An 8531-nucleotide genomic window follows, 5' to 3' on the forward strand; every position below is an offset into this window, starting at 1 on the left:
ATCTCGCAAAGCTTGGGCTGAAGTGAAATTTTACGCAACACCTACGTCGTACAATTTTGCGTCGTACGATACGCCATTTACATTTTTACGCTGTATGAAAACGCCTTCCTTTTTGCTTCGGACTTGAAAAAAGAAGGAAACCCGGACATTTGTAACGTCAGTACAGTAAAATGACAAACCTGTGTATGAGTGCTTTTACGTAAATCACCACCACGGAACGTCTTAAGGCACTCTTACGAAAAACGTTCAAAACGTATGCTTGGGGAAGGCACCATTAGTAGAAAAAATGCTATTTGTAACTGGCGAAATTGACTTTTTGTAAGTGGCATTGTTGGTTGCGAATGCCACCGTTACAACTAGTGAAAATTATTCGTAACTGGCTTAACCTGACGCCAGTTACAAAAAGTCTATTTTCCAAGTTAGAAAGCATATTATTCGTAACTGGCATTAAGTTACGTCAATTAGGGTATTATTAGTAACTGACAAATCTTAACGCCGGTTACGAATATATTTTTTATATTTTTTAATAAAATACTATTAGTAACTAGCATTAGATTATGCCAGTTACTAATAAGTAATTAATTTTATTTTTATAAATATTTGATTCGAATACTAGCTTGGTAGTATATCCTATTGAACGACCCATTGTCAAATGGGTTAAAACTTGTTACAATTCAACTAATAAAACATGTACTCCAAATTATTTCACATAACTTAAACTCACCCACAAGATACAATAAAAATCAAACACTCCAAATAATTCTACACAACTTAATTTCATCCTCAAAAATACAACAAAATAAATTGTACTTTCCACAAAACAATAAAAACTTGAATAAAAAAAATATTAATTTATAATTTAGGAATGAAATAACAATAACTAGTCTTTCAACAAAAAATTAAGCCTAAAAACTTAACCCATTGTTTTCGAATCTCGTCCAATTCTACATCGTTGTAGGCTGCAAGTCTTGCCAAACACTCCTACAAATATAAATAAAACACATGTTTATTATAGTTTTTAAAACTAAAACATCATATCTGCCAAAATACGTGTAAAGCATTTTAGCTTGCAAAGAAAAGGCAAATTCATCACTAGCCTCTTTCAAATTATCCTTGCAATCGCTATAAAAAGAAAGTATCTCCTACATATATCTCATTACATAATAAGCACATTCAGTACCACCACATTGTTTAGCATACTAATTCAAATAAAAATAGTAAAATAATTTTATAAATTAAATAGTACTTTCATTACTAATAGAATGAAAAAGCAAATATTATACACTTACCTCCATTCTAGTGTGTAGTACAATTAAGCTTACCTCTGTTCATTTAAAATAGATTTAGCTATTTAACATTATACGTACCAACATATTTAATATAGATTTAAGTCATTAAACATATTTTACATACATAATCAAATTAACTTGTAACAAAGAAAATTAAAGGAATTGCGACACAAGTAGATAAGATAAAGAATGAATACTGATTTGCGTCAAAAGCAAAAAAATGAAAACATAAAGTAAAAGCCATAAAAATATCTACATAAAGTTAATTAAGATGTATTAGTACAAGTAGAAAAAATAGAAGAAAAAAAAGTAGAAAAAATAGAGTCAATAACCATTTATAATTTTTGTACAGGTTCAGTACGAAAGAGGAAGAAAGAGTAAAATATAATGTTAGATAGAGTAATCATGTCAGCATAACCCCCGATTTAATAAGGCTTCTCAAGTTCTTATATCATATCAAGTGGTTCTGGGCCTTCCCAACTTTGGAGAATATAACTTCTAGCTACTTACCATATCATGCCATGAACTGAATATGAAAACTCACTATTTAATTATTTTGATCTCAATAGATTGCCTTAATGGTATACTATCATAGAATATAAAAACCAAAAAGTTCATCATCTAATCAAAACATATACGTACCATTTAGTATGTACTACTAAAGTGAGACGCACCTCATAGAACACTATACACCAGCTCAAACTCATATCCACTCTAACTAGACAACAACAAAGCTATGTAACATCAAAAAGGAATTGAAATGCATAATTGAATTAAGAAAAAGGCGAGGAAGTTCCAAAAACAAGAGACAAAAGATGCCATGTACTGTAACAATAGAGTATATATAAACACAAGTAGCTCAATAACTCACCTTAGGATAGTAATTTTGATGAGCAATTGTCTGGTCTTTTGGATTTACGTCTACTTCACAAGACACTTTAGTCTGAAATGTTATAAACAGAGATCAGAGCATAATCACATCCAAAGAAAAAATGAAACCGTATAAAACGCAACAATGACAAAATGAAAAACAAAGAGTATCAACTCAGGAAAACACCATTATCTTAAGATGGGTTGTAGAAGTCTTTGTCTTGGTACAGTAACTTTCACTATGAATGATTTGTAGAAATTGGGTTTGTGGGTTCATGTAGAATTTATAGAAGTGGATGGAGGAAAATAATTTTTTTCAATGACCACTGGAGATAATGCAGCAGATCCCACCCTTTTGCTTGGGAATAATGATTTGATGTTGTATTGTTATTGTTGTCATTGTATCTTTAGTTTACTCTTGTGTAATTTATTTTACTAATTCATTCTGGTGTGATGCATTGATTAGATATTAAGGAACTTTTGCTTGGGTTAGAACTCTTAGAAGCATTTAAATTTAATGTCAGGTAGTGCCTCTATACATAAACTTAGCAAGTTAGCATATATATAATGGTGTTGAAGGTACTTTAAATTCAGTATTTCTGGCTTTATTTTATGGGTGATATGTTTTGCTTGTTAGGATTATCTGGTACATCATATGTCTAGTAGGAAAAAAGAAGAGTATATTAAGATGACAACAGAAAGATGCATGTAGAGCAATGAGAGAGTGACATACTTGACAGTTGGAAACCAAGAAAGAGATCATAACTGCCAAAACTAAGTAAGACAGACCTGTCTGATCAACTCCAACAATCATCTACTGGCAATTCGGCAACCAATCTAACAATATCTAAGCATACGAGCATTTAATTAATGAAAACCAATCCAATAAAAATATAATAACAAATCAACCCTAATAAAACAAATGGCAATTGACAACTTTACATAGAGAATCCTAATTCAGAATTCAATATAACGAGATAAACCCATCAAATCATCTCCATATATTAACCCATCAACCCATTTTCATAAATAAACCCATCAAATTATTGACATACATTTAAGCTAAACTTGAGAAAAAGAATATGCTTTCACAAACCCCATAAAATTTATTTGATATAAAACCAAGAAAATACAGAGTAACATAGTTCAAAACTAAGAGGAGAATTAGAAAACTCTAGTAAGTATAGATATAACTGAAAGGGTGGAATGAACGAAGAAAACGGTGTCGCTTTGGTGGTAGCCTGAACATTACTATACTGAAGAAGGGAAGAGGAGGAGGAGAATAATCAGTCAGTAGTAGTAAAGGGGTGAAATGCCTACCGTTCAATGGAGAGAGACAGGCATGAGCGGCGGTGAGAAAGTGGAGCTTAGCAATCAAAATTTAAGTAATTCATCCCCTTCTCTTCCCCAACCCAAGGCCGAACATCCAATTCCTCTAATATAGTAGTGACTGGACATCCAATTCCTCCCCTTCCCCTTCCCCAATAGAAAGGCCGAACATCCGTAATTTCGCCACCCCCTCAGCAATAGAACGACATAAACGAAATATTATAAGCAATCAAAGCCAAACAACCGATGATTGACTACCAGAGTCGAAATATTAAAAGAATTTTGCCAAACTTAGGGTTCATCATTCGAATCAAGGTGCACCCTTATTATGATAAAAATACATAAATTAAGTGGAGATCGAGAGCATACCTAAAAAAAAAAAAAAAAAAGAAACAGAGATCGAAATCATACCTTGATATTCTTGATGAAATAGTTTAGGAGAAGCGTTAGATCATAGCAGTTTCAATGGAGAGATAAAGTTGCAGGTTTATGTGTGAAAAAACAAAAAATAAAAAATAAAAAAATATTAAATAAATAATACAAGAGTAGGTAAAATAAGCAGAGACTACAACTACAACTACAACTACGAGTAAGTATAGGCCCATACCTGGTATGGTCCATACCAAATTCTTTTTATGTTTCAATTTATACTGTTATTATTGATAAATATATTGTTATTATTGATAAATATAATGTTATTTTATAGTTTATACTGTTATAATTCTAGCGAGATTTTTGATGGAGAAAGAGGGAAAGAGGAAAGAGCGAATCTTTATATTATACTGTTATTTGTTGTTTTTATACTATTATTGTTAATTTTATACTGTTTTCACCCCTTGGTATGGACCATACCTGGTAGCGGCCCATCACCCCTCCTACAACTACTACTACTTTTTTGATTTATTTTTTAAAAAAATACAAGTGAAGTGTGAGGGGTTGTGCCCTATTATTAGTAACTGGCCTTGATAAAGCCCATTACAATTAATAAGGTCAATAAAGTCTGACTTATTATTTGTAACTGGCCTTTTTTATGCCCCTTACTAATAATTGGTCACCTATCATTAACCTACTATTTGTAACTGACGTTGGTTATGCCAGTTACTAATACTAATTTATTTGTAACCCACACTATCTAAGTCAAGTACTAAAAGTCTTTTGGTAACTAACATAATTTATGTCAGTTACTATTAGGGTGTTACAAATAGAACTTTTTCTACTAGTCACAAAGCACGGTGTAAATACAATATGATGCAAAAAACTAACAAAGAAGGAAATAAACTACAGAATGCAAAGCAATTTAAAAGATTTTGATAATCCGCGCGCCATTACGTCTAATGACGAGCAACAACAGTTGAAAAATGATCAAACGGATCAAAATCCGGATACCGGTCATTTTAATGACCAGTATCCGTGCGCAACTCAGTAGGTCGCGCTGGCCAGACGCGCGTATCTTTCTGAGTTGCGTTGGTCTGTCACGTGCAACTAATTCAGTTGCGGGCGACATTTAAGTCAGCAAAAAGAGAATCGCTGAGCGCAATTTTTCATTTCGCTTTCTCTCTCCTTCCTTCACGTTTTTCGCTTTTTTCTCTCTTTAAAGAGCTCGGATTTTCTTGTTTTTCGAAGCTAAAGGAAGTAGATATCGTCCCTTATTCATATTTTCCATAACTTGTTCATTCTTAGCTGAATTTGGGCGATTTTCGAACCGTTAAACCCCAAATTTTGAATTTGGGGGGTTTTTAATTCGACTTGTTTTCATGAATATGTTTGTTTGTCGTAGTGACATGTTTAAGCAATATATTGCATCAAATTTCATGTTAAGTGACAAAGCATTGATCTTGTATGAACATGTCAAGCATATATATGTTTTTTTTTTTGTTCTAATTTTGACTTTGTGCTTGATCTTTATTTCCCTCTTTTTTGCTCACATAGACTATACTTGTTAATTTTAATGTAAATTGAAGTGTTTAGAACAACAATTATGCATTAAAATTATAAATGAAATTTTGAACTGTTATAATAGCATGAATTTGTTCTTGCAACTCATGTTTTTTGGTTTTTTTTTTCATGCGTAAGTTGCAAAATTGGTTTTATCAATGACAAAAAATAACCGATGGTTATTATTATTCACTTATAAAATTGCGCTTTCAAGATTTCCACGAAACTAGTTAGTTTTAGGAAATTCTTGAAGAGATTATCAAACTGGAATAGTTTGGCTATACTTCGGGCTTTGGGGCACCCATTTTATGTTTTCGAATATTGTAGCCACCAATGTTGGGTGACTTCGATGACTTGTTTGTTTTTTAATAATTAGACCCTTTCATGTTGCTTGAAATGGGTCTAGAAAACCCGTATTTCGTCTTATTATGATAGCAACTAGGATCTTGGAAATGATTAAACTAGTGTGTTTAAACCGTTTTTTGACCATTCATAGTTTTAACAAAGAAATTTGCTAAGTCTAATAATATTGGTCATTCATTAGAACAAGTAAGGGGAAAAATGAAATGTTGTTCAAATTTTTCATCTATTCTTGCTACTTTTGAATTCTTTCTTTTGATTTCAAATTTTGTCACTGTTTTGAAGCTCGAGAAAGTAGATGTTATCCTCCTTGCAAAATTCGAATGTGTGCAACAATGGAGAATAATTTAGAATGAAGACTCCTTAATTTCGAATTTAGGAGTCTTTTGTTTACATTCTGATATGTCTAGTTTATATAGTGTTTTATCCCCGTCCCTTGGTCGTTATTAGTAGTGTTTTTGGCTCTTTCGGGCCACTTTTATTACTAATTTGTGTGTTCTAGTGTTTTCGTAGTTTTAGTTGTATTTTACAGGAAATTGCACTCTTGGAGCATTTTCCCGGGCTTTATTGGATCGACTACGGAAGCTAGAAGGACACGACCACTTTTGGAGCCCAGGATCGGTGAGAGCCGGTGATTAAGGGCTCGGTAATTGGGATCACGAGGCATTTGGACCAAGTATTCGAGACCCAAGAGGAAATCCGGATTAGGCCGAGAAATCTAGCCCAATCGAAGTTCAAGCCTCGAAGAAGAAGACCAGGCCCGATCGGGCAAGCATACGCCCGATCGGGCGGCTGCGCGCATAAGGACCCTCAAGGAAGAGGCGCGCCCGATCGGGTGAGCTAAGCTCGATTGGGCGCGGCACATCAGTAAAGGGCATTGTAAAAAAGGCGGGCCCGATCGAGCAGCCCTTCGCCCGATCGGGCGCGTGTTTTCTTAGAAGCTGTTTAGTTTAGTTTTAATTCTTGTTTTAGGAGAGGTTTAAATACGTTTTGTACGGAATTATTAGTCACCTTCTCTTTTAGACTTTCTCTCTCTACTTAGTATTTTTCTCTCTCTTAAATTCTCTCTAAACTTTTGTTCTTAATACTCCCTTTAATTCCAGATTTATTTTTGGTACAATTTCTTCCCTTTTTAATTTCAGCTATTTTAATTGTTTTCTTGATTATGCTTTTAATTATTTACTTGATTGGCTTAATTATGATGATTAGTGAGTAGTTCCATTCTAGGGTTTATGGGGATCCATAATTAATATGAAGGGATAGTTTGTTATTATTGATTATTGATATTGCATGATAATTTCCCATTGAATTGTTTTAATTCTTTGCAATTAGATTATGAATCGAGCAGATGTAATTCGATTGTGAACGTTTAGCAATATTGAATTGATGAATCGAGCAGATGTTGATTTAATATTAAAGGCTAATTTTAATAGGAACTTAGGTCTAGTAAATTGCGAGAGCCTGTTAGATCTATGTTGATTAATAAATCGCGAGAGCCTGTTAATCATGTTATCTGTGCATTGTTAATTATTAATTACTTCGTTCTATCCCAGAATATTAATTATTGGTGAACTTGTGACCCTAGGTTTCCTTATTATTGATTCTTTTCTCCCTAAACTTATTCTTCGTAGTATAGAATTCATATCTAAAAATATTGGTTACTTGGGTAATTTAGATTATAATAATTAATTAGAATTAAAAAGACTTGTTTCCCTGTGGAGTTCGACCCTACTTCCCTACCTACTTTAGTTAGTGATTTAGGTAATTATTTTTGATTAGGGGATACGACTTTACCCTTTCACATTCTAACTCATGAAATTGTTTGTCTTATGTTAATAATGTGTCTTGATACAATTTTCATGATGAATGATTGAGTACTAAACTTTCGTATGAGCAAGTATCATGATTTTGTTGCTCTATACTAGTCATAATCTCTAATCTCTAGAGTAAATTGAAGTATTGAAACAACAATTATGCACTAAGATTAGTTCCTGAAGTTGAACTTGAAAATGGCTCGAATATGTTACTTGTTTCATGGCCAAGTTCAGTTGCAAACTTAGTTTTCAAAGGAACAAAATGATTATTAAATCATTGTGATGCATTTGAAAATTATAAGGCTTGAGATCTACAACAATTTAGGCGATTCTTTAAAGTAGCTCGAATGGCATGAATATCTCATTTTGTTTCTTTGTGGATATTGGAGCCCCCATGTGTCAGGTTATGCGCATTCTTGCAATTTCTCAAGTCTTAGAGCCCCCAATTTGGGGTAGTTCTAATGACTTGCTATTGTTTAGGCCATTTATATAATCATGATATTGAGATGGACCTATGTATATGTCCTATTTTTGTTTTGAGATATTTAGGACAATGACATGACTTTCACATTTTAGTTAAAGTCATGTTCGAGAAAGCAAGTTAATTCTTTGCTTGTTTATAAATCAAAACAATTGTGCTTAAGGTTTAATATATCATATCTAATGTCTAAACGTTTGTAAAGATCATTGTGGTGATTTTATTCTCAAAGTTGATTTAGAACATCAAATATTTTCTTTGTTCTTATCAATTATTGATTTTGGTCTTGCAGATGTTTTGTTTACCATCCCTAAGCCAATAAGAACAAGTTCGAGCCAAGAAGTCGAATATTAGTTCATTCCTTTTGAAAATATAAATGTACATACACGTTTTACCCCAACGATTATTGAGAATTTGAAAATTTATTTATTTGTGGAAATGAAATAAAAATTCAAA

General features: G+C 32.7%; 1 long non-coding RNA gene across 2 annotated transcripts; it reads right to left on the bottom strand.

The window, feature by feature from the left end:
* Window positions 1-691: 691 nt before the first annotated feature.
* Window positions 692-4022, bottom strand: LOC145637818 (uncharacterized). Of its 2 annotated transcripts, none has more exons than XR_014114479.1 (4): window positions 3900-4022; window positions 2893-3006; window positions 2161-2232; window positions 692-981 (listed from the first exon to the last, which is right to left on the bottom strand). It is a non-coding gene; the product is annotated as an uncharacterized LOC145637818 (long non-coding RNA). The 2 variants fall into 2 exon arrangements; XR_014114480.1 differs by lacking the exon at window positions 3900-4022 and adding an exon at window positions 3480-3891.
* Window positions 4023-8531: the final 4509 nt, after the last annotated feature.

Source organism: Chenopodium album, chromosome 7, assembly GCF_948465745.1.
Source record: "Chenopodium album chromosome 7, dcCheAlbu1.1, whole genome shotgun sequence".
Lineage (NCBI taxonomy): Eukaryota > Viridiplantae > Streptophyta > Magnoliopsida > Caryophyllales > Amaranthaceae > Chenopodium > Chenopodium album.